This window comes from Pleurodeles waltl, chromosome 2_2, assembly GCF_031143425.1.
Source record: "Pleurodeles waltl isolate 20211129_DDA chromosome 2_2, aPleWal1.hap1.20221129, whole genome shotgun sequence".
In the NCBI taxonomy this organism is placed as follows: Eukaryota; Metazoa; Chordata; class Amphibia; order Caudata; family Salamandridae; genus Pleurodeles; species Pleurodeles waltl.
In genome coordinates, this window is record NC_090439.1 from 922,084,297 (window position 1) to 922,097,700 (window position 13,404).

The following is a 13,404-nucleotide window of genomic DNA, read 5'->3' on the forward strand; positions in this document are numbered from 1 at the left end:
AAATGCACAGGTTTGGTAGGTTTCCCTTGGTGCCGGCTGCGCTAGAGGCCAAAATCTACAGGTAGGCACTTTGCAAAAAACACCTCTGTTTTCTTTTAAAAAATGTGATGTGTCTATGTTGCGTTTTGGGGCATTTCCTGTCGCGGACGCTAGGCCTACCCACACAAGTGAGGTATAATTTTTATTGGGAGACTTAGGGGAAGGCTGGGTAGAAGGAAATTTGTGGCTCCTCTCTGATTCCAGAACTTTCTGTCACCAAAATGTGAGGAAAATGTGTTCTTTTAGCCAAATTTTGAGGTTTGCAAAGGATTCTGGGTAACGGAACCTGGTCAGAGCCCCACAGGTCACCCCATCTTGGATTCCCCTAGGTCTCTAGTTTTCAAAAATGCACAGGTTTGGTAGGTTTCTTTAGGTGCCGGCTGAGCTAGAGGCCAAAATCTACAGGTAGGCACTTTGCAATGCGTCCACGTTGCGTTTTGGACAATTTCCTGTCGCGGGCGCCAGGCCTACCCACACAAGTGAGGTATCATTTTTATCGGGAGACTTGGGGGAACATAGATTAGCAAAACAAGTGTTATTGCCCCTTGTCTTTCTCTACATTTTTTCCTTCCAAATATAAGAGAGTGTGTAAAAAAGACATCTATTTGAGAAATGCTCTGCAATTCACATGCTAGTATGGTCACCCCGGAATTCAGAGATGTGCAAATAACCACTGCTCCTCAACACCTTATCTTGTGCCCATTTTGGAAATACAAAGGTTTTCTTGATAGCTATTTTTCACTCTTTATATTTCAGCAAATGAATTGCTGTATACCCGGTATAGAATGAAAACGCACTGCAGGGTGCAGCTGATTTATTGACTCTGGGTACCTAGGGTTCTTGATGAACCTACAAGCCCTATATATCCCCACAACCAGAGGAGTCCAGCAGACATAACGGTATATTGCTTTAAAAAATCTGACATTGCAGGAAAAAGTTACAGAGTAAAAAGTAGAGAAAAATTGCTGTTTTGTACCTCAATTTCAATATTTTTCTTTTTCAGTTGTTATTTTCTGTAGGAAACCCTTGTAGGATCTACACAATTTACCCCTTGATGAATTCAAGTCTACTTTTCAGAAATGTTTAGGTTGGTTTCATGCCCATTTCTGTCACTAACTGCAAGGAGGCTGAAAGCACTAAAAATTGTAAAAATGGGGTATGTCCCAGTAAAATGCCAAATTCGTGTTGAAAAATTGGGTTTTCTGATTCAAGTCTGCCTGTTCCTGAAAGCTGGGAAGCTGGTGATTTTAGCACTGCAAACCCTTTGTTGATGCCATTTTCAGGGGAAAAACCACAAGCCTTCTTCTGCAGCCACTTTTTCCCATTTAAAAAAAAAAATGAAGTTTTCACTGTATTTTGGCTAATTTCTTGGCCTCCTTCGGAGGAACCCACAAAGTCTAAGTGCCTCTAGAATCCCTAGGATGTTGGAAAAAAAGGACGCAAATTTGGCTTGGCTAGCTTATGTGGACAAAAAGTTATGAGGGCCTAAGCGCAAACTGCCCCAAATAGCCAAAAAAAGGCCTGGTACAGGAGGGGAAAAAGGCCTGGCAGCGAAGGGGTTAATTTAAGTATGATTGATATATATTTCAGTATATCTCTTATTTAATTCAGAGATATATGATATATGAGTTATTCATATTAATCATTAAGTAGCATATTCACTCTGCCAGCTTTTCATATTTGTTTTGGTTCAAGTCATATTTACTCTGCCAGGTATCATATTTATTTTGACACATAGTACAATTCATTCATTCATTTTGCTGTGTGTCATATTCATTTTGCAACACGCTGTGCATTTCTGGAGGTGTGCTACAAGGAGAGCTGTCATTTTGACATGAACGGCTTCCCATAGATATACTCAGCTTCATTTAAAAATGGCACTCAAACCTGATATGTTACACTTGATGAATCTGTTATATTTGTGAGGCAGTAGGTCATTGATTGCAGACGATTTGGTCAATTTGATTACTAAAAGAAGAGGCGGTTATTGTGTACTTTATTGCTATGCCTTATAACGTTGAGTCAATGTAATGTGTAAGCATGTAATACAGTTAATGTAAGCTACAATTTGCTAAATTCACCAAAGAAGAGATGCTTGGGTAATGTTTCAAAAACTCATTTCCCCTGATATATTCAGCCTCCTTTTTACAGTCGAGGTGTGTCATGCTGGAATCCCAAAGTTGTTGTTTCCTTCTGCAAAGGTTATTATTTCCATTCTAGCAACCAAATCTCTGTTTACACACAGCTTGTAATGAGGCCCCTAGAAACATTCTTTAGGTAACTGTGTCATTTTTCTATTCCAAGAGAACAGTACAGAATTAGGGACAGGATGTAAAATTATAGCAAAACAATGAGCAAAATACGTGTTTTCAAGGTCCATTCGGTGTATCTGTAATTTGCAGGTGAAAATAAATAGAAGCTTTCAAATGTAAAGTGTAACAAGAAGAGGAAATGGTTCACTGGATATTTTAATTACAGCCAGACCATGTCATATCTTTTAATCAGAGTTGTTGTTATCGCCCACATGCTGTTAGCGAGCGCAGAGTCACTAGAAGTGAACAGCATGATGTTGTAATTATGGCATTTGCGTCCACCCTGGTAAATGTGCTTCAAAAATTTGAAGGCGGTTGAACAAATGATCTCGGTCTACATTTGAACATTAGGAGTTTCCTAGTCTGTAGAATATAGTACAGATTTTCTTCAGGCTCCAAAAAATGAGTTATTCATACATTGCTTAAGTCACAAAGAGAAGTGTAATATAGGCCGTCCACACCCTGATATTCTTCAAGTATGTAATATTTGAAATGATTTCCATAGTGACAGAGGCGGTCATTCTGACCGCGGCGGTCGGCGGTCGCCGCCCACCAAGCGGTTCCCACTGAAAGACCGCTCCGTGGTCAAAAGACCGCGGCGGCCATTCCGGCTTTCTCGCTGGGCCGGCGGGCAACCGCCATAAGACCGCCGGCCGGCCCAGCGGGAAAGCCCCTTCAACAATGAAGCCGGCTCCGAATGGAGCCGGCGGAGTTGAAGGTGTGCGATGGGTGCAGTGGCACCCGTCGCGATTTTCACTGTCTGCAAAGCAGACAGTGAAAATCTTTGTGGGGCCCTGTTAGGGGGCCCCTGCACTGCCCATGCCAGTGGCATGGGCAGTGCAGGGGCCCCCAGGGGCTCCACGGCACCCGTTCCCTCCATCCTGGTTCTGGCGGTGGACACCGCCTGAAACAGGCTGGCGGGAAGGGGGTCGGAATCCCCATGGCGGTGCTGCAAGCAGCGCCGCCATGGCGGATTCCCTGGGCCAGCGGGAAACCGGTGGGAAACCGCCGGCTCCCCTTTTCTGACCGCGAAGCCCCGCCAGCCTGTTGGCGGTGCTTCCGCTGCCCTCCGCCCTGGCGGTCATGGACCGCCAGGGTCGGAATGACCCCCAGAGTCTTTTTACGTAGGTGTTAATTGCTCGCGTGTCTGTATTACCATGTGTAAGCCTGTGGTATTTGTTTAAAAAAGTATTATCGTGCCTGCGTCACGGATCCCGGTATTGTGAATAATGTGCATGTGTGGGTGCCAAACCCCAATAATCAAATAAACCCCAATACAATAAGCCCCAGTTGTGACCTCAGCAGTTCGGGTCCACGGTTCCATGGAACATGGGCTAAAGAAATCACCCTCTTCCCTTAGACTCACTAAATTAGCAGAGTATAATTCAAGTGGCAAACTAATAAAGTGTATTGAATGAATCCTAGGATAAAGGAAAGATCTCAATCAAATTGGACAGTCTTGGGAGGACAATGAGAATTTGCCCTGATGCCCCCCTAACCTGGACATTTTGTACACAATTAAGGCATCAATAATTAGCAAAATTGCAAGTTTGTCAGGACCAGATCAAGGTTACTTAATTTTGGACAAATCAGAAGAAACATCAAATCAGAAGAAACATTGAGCTCTTTGCAGCTTAAACAGGTAGGCCCTAAGGAATTGAGTGAATCGAGTGAACGCAACAGAAGATGTATAAGGAATTCTCTGCTCCAGTCCTGGTTTTCTGGACACTGACACTGTGAGTGCTGACACTGCTGCTGTGAGCCGCAGTGAGAGTGGAAGCTGCTGCGAGTGAAGCCTGCCGGTGAGTGAGTGTTGGACTTTTTTTTACCTATGCAGGGTCATCCCCAATCTTTTTGCCTCCTGCCTCCTATTTTTTCTGACCTGTTGCTGTTGACTTGTGAACTCTGAGCACTTTACCACTGCTAACCAGTGCTAAAGTGCATATGCTCTCTTTGTAAGATTGTATGTAATTGGTTTATCCATGATTGGCATATTTGATTTACTAGTAAGTAAAAGAAAGTAAGAAAGTGCACTAGAGGTGCCAGGGCCTGGAAATCAAATGCTACTAGTGGGCCTGCAGCACTGATTGTGCCACCCACATAGGTAGCTCTGTAATCATGTCTCAGACCTGCCACTGCAGTGTCTGTGTGTGTAGTTTTAACTGTAAATTCGACTTGGCAAGTGTACCCACTTGCCAGGACTAAATCTTCCCTTTTCTTACATGTAAGACACCCCTAAGGTAGGCCCTAGGTAGCCCCAAAGGCACGGTGCAGGTTATGGTTAAGGTAGGACATACAGTACTGTGTTTTATATGTCCTGAAAGTACAATATGGTCAAATTCATTTTTCACTGTTGCAAGGCCTGCCCCTCTCATAGGTTAAGATAGGGGCTACCTTTAAATCTGATTAAAGTGTAGATTCCCTTTGGGAGCGGATGGACATGTGGAGTCTCTGAGCTCACAATTTAAAAATATATCTTTTAGTAAAGTTGATTTTAAGATTGTGTGTTTGAAAATGCCACTTTTCTGTGAATCTGCCTGTTTGTGGATTCCCTGTCTGGGTCGGTTTGACAGTTGGGCTGGTTGCACCTCACACTAGACAGTTACACAAAGGGAGCTGGGGTGTAGCCAGCATATCCTGATAAGCCATCTGTGCTAGGAGGGAGGGGAGGAGTGGTCACTCACACCTGAAAGGGCTGTGCCTGCCCTCACACAATTCAGTCTCCAACCCCCTGGTGAGTGTCTGGGGGCCTGGTCTGGGCAAGGCCGGATTTCACATGCAAAAGAGACTTTACTTTGAAGTAGGCCTACTTCAAAGACGAAATTAGGTATAAGAAGGGCACCCAAAACCAAAGATTTTAGAAACACTTCTGGAAACAAGAGGAACCTCTGCCTGGAGAAGAGCTGAAGAGCTGAGGAAGAAGAGCTGCCCTGTCTGTGACTGTGCTTTGTGGACCTATCCTGCAGTTGCTGCTTCTGCCAGAGTAAGAGGGCAAAGACTGGACTGCCTTCCATCTTGAGAAGAAATCTCCAAGGGCTTGATTTAGAGCTTGCCTCCTGTTGTTTGAAGTCTCAGGGACAACAAAGACTTCTCTCTGCCAGCACCTGGAGTCTCTGGAGAGACTCCTACTCTGCCCTGTGGTGCCCATCCAGTTCCTGGGACCCTGAAAGGAGAAGCTGGCAGCCTAAAGACAGGGAAATCCACGCACAGAGCGCTGTGCGGGGAAAAGATCGTCTCGACTCCGTTCTGCAGCTGAAGAAATGACACGTCGCCAGTTCTGCAGCTGAGATTCGATGCTCGCTGGACACGCAACCAAAGAATCGACACACGGAGCAGGAGAAACGACGCGCAGCATCGCTGACGGAGGCTGGGAGATCACCACCCGCGCTGCAGGGTTTTCAGATCATTGTGCGGCTGGATTTCCGTCTCAAGTACTGCTGGGTGTGGAAAAACAACGCAAGGTCTGCCCGGACCTGAGAGTGCTGACCAGATCAACGCATCACTCTCCTGTGGAGAGAAGAAACAATGCACCCCAGCCCATCGAAAGGAGAAATGATGCAAGGTCCTACTCGTGAGTGGAATCAACGCATCGCAATCCCTTTTTGACACGCACTCGCCCGTGGTGGCTTATTTTTGAGGCACCCATGGGACTTTTTCACGCTGACAGAGTTAGTGTGTGTTTGAAACTACTTAAAGACTCGTTTTGATAACTTGGCTTGTGTATTGTGATTTTTCTCGTTTTGATCTTGTTTTATTTAGATAAATATTTCCTATTTTTCTAAACTGGTGTTGTGTCATTTTGTAGTGTTTTCATTAAGTTACTGTGTGTGTTGGTACAAATACTTTACACCTAGCACTCTGAAGTTAAGCCCACTGCTCTGCCAGGCTACCAAGGGAATAAGCAGGGGGTTAGCTGAGGGTGATTCTCTTTTACCCTGACTAGAGTGAGGGACCTTGCTTGAACAGGGGGTAACCTGACTGTCAACCAAAGACCCCATTTCTAACAATGCTATGATCAAGAAAACATCTGTGCTCAAGGATAAAGTTATTCTGTCACATAAATCGCATGCCTGGACACTTTTAAATGAATACAAGTCACTTACATGCCAAACTCACTTAGAGACTGGATGGCCAGGGCAGTTAAAAGTTTATGAAATATCATTTTGCCATTCATCCAGGAGAAATGAATAGGAAAGTATGGAAAAGGGTGGATGAAAAGGAGCATTGCCAATTGTGTAACACCAGGGAAGAAAATATCATACATATTACTTGCCTGTGCCTATCTCTATTACAAGAAAGAAGACAGTTGCTGACAGTCGCCTTTACTTTGTGATGGGTTCTAACATGTAGGCAGGCAGTGATGGTGAGACTATCATCTACTGATGCAAATGTTGAACTGTCAGTTTATGACATTTTTAAGAATTGTGGGGAAAAAACTGATGGACATCAATGCCTTGTAGATAAGGAAACAGCTCAGTGAAAGGTAAAGTGCTCTGCATGTGTACTTTATATGACATATTTTGTTTGAAGTTTATGGCTGGAAATATGTATTTTACACTTAAAGGATAGGATATTGGAGATTGTATGTGCCAGTAGTAGGCAAGGATAATTAACTGCTTTTTGATGAAATTGTTTTATTTAATGATTTTTATAAATTGATATATTATGGTTTTAGAATGCTATCTGAATTGATGGTTTTAAAAAGAAGTGTGTTGAAAAGTTACACATGAATTGTAAAGGTTTTTATTAAATGTACAATCAATTTGCTTTGATTTGATTTGAGAACAAATAGTGTCACAATTCAAAATACTTAACACCAACCCATTTCTTAAGGTAAAGAACATTTTCCATTTGCTTCCTCATCAACCGCAGTTGAAGATGCAAAGTACAATATGGAACATTCTAAACAAAAGCTCATAGGAATAATGCTCTTCTTCACCCCTACATCAAAAATGTCAGATGAAGTCCTTCAAAATGATACATTAGGAACACAGTGAATGCTTCATTCACAGTACACGATTTCTAAGAAGAATAAACAATAGCATTACACAGGCTGAGGTCTGCAGAAACTGGGAGGAGAGACCACTTTCATCAGGTCACTGATTGAGAGGGAGAGGGAGAGGGAGCAAGATAAACAGAAAATCAGAAACTGCATCAATTTGATTTAAATTGTGTCTCACCCGAAAATGCGACATAACTGACACTTTAAACACACCTTCAAACTGCGTATTTTCTTGTCTCAAGTACAATATAAATAGTTCATTGGTTATGACCACATGCAATCTAAAAATTAAGAATTCACACTAATCATTTGTCACCTAAAATTGCGCATTTGAAAACGCATTAACACTTGCCTAAGATATGAACATTTTTGAAAACTCACAATTCATTGATATTTCTTTTTTAACACTTTACTCCTTTTCATACCATTTTCTGCTGAAAACTAGAGACTTGTACTTTCCCACACTTTCTGCAGGCCTTACATGAAGATCGTTGAGGCATAATCAGGCACATTGGAATTATGTGGCAGGAGAGGATCAGATTATGTGGCAGGATTTACTAAATTATATGGCAAGAAAAGGCAAATTATGTGGCGTAATGCCACTGGTAGCACTACTTCATTATTGTGTCACTTTTTACACATGTTAACTTTGTCTGTGCAGAGGATGCTCCTGAATTTAACACTCAAACATAGCAATAAGCAACAGAAAGTTGACCAGCCAGCCTTTAAAAAGTACCTTCTACTGAAATGCAACTCGTGTCGCTGTGATTTTAGTAACTTTTGAATAGGTTGCGCTAGAAACAATTCTTTTTTGTTAAAATCTGCAAGTTATTCAGCAGATGATAGATTATGTGGCAAATGTGGCAGATCTATAATGATACAAAAAATTCCACAGCCTCACAATTGCATAATTCCAGAGGCCATGGGCATAATCTATGTGTTCAGAAAACTGTAGAAGATCAAATGTTATGGGGAAAAGTGGCCACAAAGGTAGGACGGAGTGGATGTGCAAAACATTTGCATAAGATTTCTCTAATTACCTATTTCAGTGCCCATTAGGAACACTCCAGAGGGCAAATGCATACAGTCATGTAAATATGTGCATTCTTTATCACACAGGGCCAAATGCCATTTAGCAGAGCTCTGAAATCCTACTTGTGTTAGCTCTGGCATGCTTAAGCATGAATGGTTAAGTACTATAAAAATCACGATGACTGATAATGTAATTTTATTAGATTTAAAAGATAGTATTTTAGATGAAGGTATGCATTGTTATTTGGGACACTTGGCATGTTTTTTGTTACCTTAGGTAGATAGAAGTTAGAAATACTCTTCTCCAGCTGTGAATTTGAATGGTATATGCTCTATAATAATGACTGCTGTATATATGAAGCTATAGCACAGTGATTTAAAATATATGTGTTTCTAATAATGTACTATTAATTTAGTGGGAAGGGTTTCATCATAGAAAATATTTCAAAATATGCAGTGCCATTCTCCCAGGAAAAGCCACCTTTCTTCATATATGTCACTCTTTTGATAAATTCCTGCACAGTGGCAATATTTCAACAAGGTAGACCCATGGATCAGTGGGGACCTGGGGTAATAAATATAACAAAAAACACACTGGTTACTGGTGACAATACTGTGGCGAATAAAATGTATTCAAAGGAGTTTATGAGAAACAATTTCAAGACAAATAGTGGTGCAGTGAATATTGGTGCAAAATAATATGCACTCTGTACTCTCTTTAGAGGTGGTACCCTCAAGAGATAAATTGTGATCAACAAGTGCATCAACAAACATGCACTTATTGCTGAGTGGGGAAGGCCATGAGACCCACACTACATTTCCCAGGTTCCCTGAGGCTGAGACGGCCGTGAGCACGGACACGGCTTGTGGAGGTGCATAAATTTAAACTGAAGGACCTGCGGCACAGGACACACTTATTACTGAGCGGGAGAGGCCTTGAGACACACACTAAATTTCCCAGGATCCCTGAGGCAGGGATAGCGGCAAGCATGGACACAGTGCCTGGAGATGCATAAATCTGAACTGTGGAACTCGCTGCACAGAACGCACTTATTGCTGACCAGGGGAACCCTGGAGATCCACCCTACATTTCCCAGGTCCCTGAGACTTGGGTGTCTTTGATCACAGACACTGTGCCTGGAAATGCATAAATGTTAACTGTGGGACTCACAGCACGGGATGCGCTTATTGCTGAGCAGTGGAGGTCTTGAGACCGACACTACATTTCCCTGGTTCCCTGAGGCTGAGACAGCAGTGAGCTCAGACATGGAGCCTTAGAGGCACATAAATTTAAACAGTGGGACCTGTGGCGTGGAATGTACTTGGGACATGCACAGGACGCACACAGGCATGGCACAGGCCAAGAACAGGCCAGGACTGGACCCATCTGTGGCTATCCACGCCTGTTCGAGCCTGGACTGGCTTCCCCCTCATGGTTTTGCAATGCTTGTGGGGGGGGGAACTTTTTAATAAGCTAATTCTCTAAGATGGGGAAGCACAAGCAGCAGGGTGGCAGAGACCAGATTGTGCGGGATAGGACTCTACCAGCTCTACTTTTGGTGCTTTTTTGGCAAGAGCTGTGGGGTTTGTAGCAAAAAGAGATTGACCTTGCAGAAAGGAGACTGTCTCTTGAGATAAATGATTGCCAGAGAGCATTCATCACAGAGGTTTCCTCTAATGTTGTTGTTGGTCAGACCCCAGATGAAGACCCTCCAGGAAGAGATTTTTTAGTACATTTGGCCCATAGAGAGTGCCTTGAACCTCCCCCCAAGTGAAAGATAACATGTACCCAAGTGAGTTGGCTGCTCCCCCATACAGATAGTTCACCTTTTAAGAGGAAAAGGGCAGGGAAAGTATGTAGAAAGTCTGCTATTACGCCAGCGCTCTCATCTGGGATACATAGAACCCTGATGATGTTTTAGCAGTTTTTCCTTCTGAGGGGCAAGGACAGACTCTAGCAGAGCCCTGAACTGATTTAGGAAAATGTCTGTGCCAATCCCAGCAATCCACTTCCACTGAGAGGCTCCTTGAGCAAGCTGCAAATGCCAAATGAATTTGTGAATATAGCTAGAGATATGTTTGTAGCTGTAGTAAATTCTTTCTCATGGGACCGACTTGCTCAAGGAGACATTCTTGCTGAATGCAACAGTGTAATTCGCAACAGGTGCAAGGTCGTCTGGACGAGGAGAAGACAATGGAACTACTGACTGGAGCGACAAGTGTAACTTTTCTTACCTGACATTCCACCCGTGGAAGACATTAATCACAGGAACCAATAAGCTGCATGAGAACTGTCTTAGGTGAAGGTTCTAGTAAGGTGTGTGATGGATTATTGGACAGAGATAACAATGCACCAAATATTGCCCAATGGGAAATTAGAGACTTGTTCGACAGGTCTGATATAACGGCGTGACACAAGAAGAAATCATGCCATTCTTTGCCATTACCCTGCCATTCTTCACCATCCCTTGCTACTCTAAGAGACTTTAGCTGTTTGATACCTTAAACCATCTTCACCTTCTTCCTTGCCCGATACTTACTTCTCCTCCTTATGAGGGAAGAGTTATATCTTGCTATGCCCTGCTGAGACTTAGCTGTTCTATCCTGGCTGATGGCGAATCGACTGATGTCCTGAGGACGAAGACTGACGCTGTATGCTGACCCATTTGGATTGGTAACTCTCTGATGATTAATTGTAATTGTCTGTTTGCCTTTTTTTTCTAGGTACCAACTGCTCTTTTGATAGAGGCCATAGTTAGATGTTTTCTAAATTCGTGTTGCTAAATTGTTTTGCATGAAGCCCAACATGCTGATGCTAATTCGAGGCTAGTTAAGGAGTTCACTAATATCGGATGCAAATAGACAAATGACTGAATTCTTGCTTTGCTGAATAACTTGCTAATGATACTCTGCTAAAGTTGATTCATGTTAACTTCGTGCTTTGTGCTAATGTTCATGATCTATGCTCTGATAAAGTCTTACTCGAGTTGCCATATTGTAGTGGTTTTTATGTGCTTACTGATATTGAGACTAATAAACATGTTATTAGAGTGTAACTAATAGGGAATAAATATCCTAACTTTTACTAGATTTGTGTTGTTATTCATGACCGCGAGGTCAATGTGTGTGGAATTCTTATTAAGTGTTATTGATTCATTTGATTGATCAGTTATTGTGAATATTGATGAGGTTATTGATCTATTGATTGCAATGCTAAACAGATATCTCGTTCTGGGAAGTCCCCAAACGTGGTCAAAAGATTCATTGGCCTAAAACGAGTCCCTTTGTAAGTTGAAGTATCAAGGTTGGGACGTGTTAGCAGCTCCAATGATGTTTCCTTTATATATTAATGGTATGAATGATTTTTTGTTAGAAAGATGCATAGATTTTGCTGTTAATAATGGAAAAAAGGTGCTAACTTTGTTATATGCTGTCGAAGTGGTCCCTTTGGCTCGTACTATGAATGGCTTACGCAGGGCTGTTCACGTTTTTGTGGATTTTATGGGCAACTTCAACTTAGAAGTAAACATCTCAAAGATGCTCTTTATGGTATGTGGAAAGTCCCAGAGCAAGTTGAGACCCGTGTTTATCCAATGCCACAGTATTAGTCGTGTCTACAACTTCCTGTATTCACTTTAGATGAAAGAAGTAATTGGAATTCCTACATTTCCAAACGCTGTTTGCTCTTTAATGCTGCAGCTGGGGAAACTTTTGAATTTTCTTAGAGGGTTGGGCGTAAGCCAGTCATCCCCCTTTTAGAGGTGGATAAGTTGAAATGTTTGCCCATTTTAATGTATAGGGCACCGCTATGGGATTATCGGAACTGGCCCAATGCCCACATAGAAGAAGTTAGGTTTTGCAGAAGGTTGCTAGGTGTGGGTCCAATGCTTATGCTATGTGGAGGACAGCATTAAACTAGCATCTCTGTTATTATGGATTTCTGCGTGGTCCAATGAGCACACATTTTTTAACAGGGAGATTATTGTTGACTGTCTGACCTGTGATAAGGGTCAAGCTATTCCTTAGTTAAAGTACATAAAGGAAATTACACTCTTGTTAGAGTGCTCTGAGGTTTTTAATTCACCACATCTCATTAGGTGATCTGACAAGCGTTAGGCAAAACAGGAGTTTATCAAACTTAGACTGAAAAGGAGGGAAGATAAGGAATTATTGAAACCTTTGTCTCTGATTTTCTGCTGATCAAGTGTATCCCAGGGACTGAGGCCTATCTAACCTTAGTAAACAATGTGAGAAAACAATCACCTATTACTAAATTTTGCCTGGAGACTATTCGGCCAGTTTGAGCCTAATAGCATACTCACCTGCCCGTGTGCCTTTATTTTCTTTTGTGAGTTCTATGCTCCATTTAGGTATAAAATGTGAGTGCCTATTTTGAAGGGGAAAGACCTTTTACAATGCGGTCAAGCCTTGATCTACTTGCGCATGGTCCCCCTGACAGAGTGTGTTGCGGGGTCTGAACCTTTTTAAAATGTGCCTAGTATTGGCATAGTCTTTTAATCTTTGTTTTTAATGGTTTTATCTCTTTATGTATTGGGTGTCGGTTTTTACAGTATAGTTTATTGTTTTCATTGTGTAATGATGGCTATTTTCGTACAACCGAATAAACTTGAATTTGCAACACAAGAACAACACGGCCATTTACAGCAAATGAGTCTTGAAATTGTTTTTCATAAACTCCTTTGAGTAAAGTTTTTTGCCATTTGTTTTTTTTGCATCTAAGGTATTGTTACTAAGGACCAGTGTATTTTTTGTTTTAAATAAACTCCTGCATAGGGCAAAACGAATTGGAGTGGTAGACTTCTAAGGACAATATCTTTGCCAGTGACGCATGTACAGCAGGTATTTTACAGACAAAGGAGCTGTGTAGAGTAACATAAAGCTAATGGTGGTTTTAAAAGCACACACTAACTAAAGCACTCTGCAGTCATTTAAAGCGAACTAGTGATTAAATCAAGACTTCATGTTTTCGACACACTGCAATCTCGTTGCAATTTTCAT

General features: G+C 42.1%; 1 protein-coding gene across 1 annotated transcript in view; it reads left to right on the plus strand.

Moving 5' to 3' along the window:
• TRHR (thyrotropin releasing hormone receptor) overlaps positions 1 to 13,404 on the plus strand; it is a 726,087-nt gene that overhangs the window by 480,539 nt on the left and 232,144 nt on the right. The gene's annotated exons all lie outside the window — the stretch shown is intronic.